This window comes from Echinococcus granulosus (genome assembly GCF_000524195.1).
Source record: "Echinococcus granulosus chromosome Unknown EG_S00255, whole genome shotgun sequence".
Lineage (NCBI taxonomy): Eukaryota > Metazoa > Platyhelminthes > Cestoda > Cyclophyllidea > Taeniidae > Echinococcus > Echinococcus granulosus.
The window spans coordinates 11,949-14,202 of record NW_020170635.1 but is presented as its reverse complement, the minus strand read 5'-3'; the positions used below and the strand labels follow the sequence as shown (position 1 = coordinate 14,202).

Sequence of the window (2,254 nt, the reverse complement as noted above, 5' to 3'; positions counted from 1 at the left end):
ATTTGAGTTAATTTTATAGTGTTTGACAGCGACCTATGAGTGGTTTTCTGTAGGCTAGGAACATAACTTAGCTTCGTGTGAGCACAAATACTATAATGGGTAGGGATGGGTGTTTTAAGCAAAAAATTACAAGAAAAAAGCATGCTTTGCATACTAAAATTTGCAAACTTGTAAAAATGTGAAGTAGGTAAATAGGAACAGATTCAAATTTTTGCGTTACAGGCACCTCTAATGTGCCTAATTTCTCTACCCATGGTTTTGTCATTCCCTCGATAAATACAAGACATCAACGGCACAATGCTCTGAACACCTTACATTTAGGGCATCACAAATCCCTTACAGCGTGAGAGTAAATGTACAGACCTTGCCATACGATTTGGTGAGCAATTGAATCATGGAATGCAGTTCCAAGGCGGAATTACCATAGAGACCTTCAAATAGTGTCAGTGATCTACAATCGGCAAAGGAGTCTTAGTCTTTTATAAGAAAGGGGCACTTTGTTAAACCCTAGAGGCGTCCGATTTCCATAAACAAGCTTTCTATAGACAAGCAGATTAAGTCATCATAAATCTAGAAAAATTTTCCTATTTTTTTTATTCTTCACTTCCATTTCCCCTTCTATTCCTCCTTTAAAATCTATGCTCTCTCATAGCTGTAAGGATTCCGGCTGCAACTACCTCAGCTAGAGTGAGTTTGACATAAATTTGTGTGATTAAGGACACAAATCTGGAGGCACTAGTCGGATATATTCCGCAAATGATAATCAGGAATGCACACTAGCAAAGGAGGGGTTACAAAACCCTTGTAAGTCTTGCAGGATTGTTAAAAGGTCAAATGCTGAATGTCCCTCACAATCGCGACGGCAGTGTGGACAAAAGAGGGCCTTCAGACCTAGCAGCCGGATTAAAATACACTGCATTTTCTTAAGCAAGCCGATTTTTGCTAAAAAGCTAGAATCCATAAGGCAAGTTGAGCAGTGGTGGAAAAGGGAAATCGTTAACTTTTAACGCCATAACAGGTATTACTAACGCCAAGGTGTAGTTTGCCAAAACCTGACTTCTCCCATCCATCCGCGTAATTCAGCAAATTACGATTGATACCCTGTCTTTAATTACGCGTAATACGAACATTATCATAACATGTCTTTTCTTTGTACAAATGCAACTTTTAAAGAATGCCTCATAACTTTAAATTATTGCTTGTATCATTTAAACATGTACGAGGTGTTTCCTTACGAGGTATTTGTTACAAAAAGTAGTTTTACTGCGACCTATGCTACGATCAGTGACAGTTTGGAGCGTAGACCTTTGGACTTGAGCCGATGTGTCTCAGGGAGGGTGAGTAAGGAGATGAGTAAATAAATCGGATGTGACGATGATGGACGTTGAAGGGTTGGAAGTCTTCTTTACCTCATTGTTGAACGTTACACCCAGTGGCCACATTGGTTTAAGATGGTCAAGCTCGGCTTTGAGAGAAAAAAGACGGTGACTAATGCAGAAGAAGTGAAGAAGATCGTTAAAGTTGTGGACTCTCTGCGAATCTTTTCCTGACTGTGGCAAGTAGACAGGCAGAAAAATAATTGGCATTTTGAATCAGTATTGACTGAGACAGAATTATAGGCTACTCACACGCACTATTTCTCTTCTCTGCCGGTCGACATAGATCTGCCTAGCCATTTTGGGTGATAGACATTTGAATAAGTTAAGGAGCTAGAGGTCTTGACGAGAGATAATTTGAAATTAACAGATCATTCAAAATTCAGAGTAAAGGCACGCCCGATTTTGCAAGAAAAATGTCTGTTGAACATCATTTGGTGGTGTCGGTGTTCCGTTGTGAAAATACAACTACTAGGCTGGCTGTTCTATAGGATTAGTTTGCTCAAGACACCGCATTGCGTTAAGAATTGCGCATAATCTAAATATTTGAGTCTTTTTTCCAGCTAATGCGATCCAGATCCAATGGGATCCACGTCAATGACACCCACAGTAATACATCGAGTAGCAGATCTGCATCATATAGAGGCATGGAAATATCACCTTGACCAATGCAGCTGTAGTGTGGTAAATCTAAAAAAATGGAAGTATCTGCGACGGTGTCTAATAATTTAGTTGGGATGTATATGACTCGATTTATTTTGTGGCAAACTGCACTCTCGAATGTATTGTATTGTAACAATTTTGATAAGAGATGATGCAGTAGGGTGGCGGAACAGGTAGCATATGCCATGCGGCACTTTGTGATCTCTGACAGTACG

General features: G+C 39.8%; 1 protein-coding gene across 1 annotated transcript in view; it reads right to left on the bottom strand.

Moving 5' to 3' along the window:
• Positions 1–2,254, bottom strand: part of EGR_10699 (hypothetical protein) — a gene marked incomplete at both ends in the record, with an annotated part of 6,893 nt that overhangs the window by 2,921 nt on the left and 1,718 nt on the right. The window lies entirely within an intron of this gene.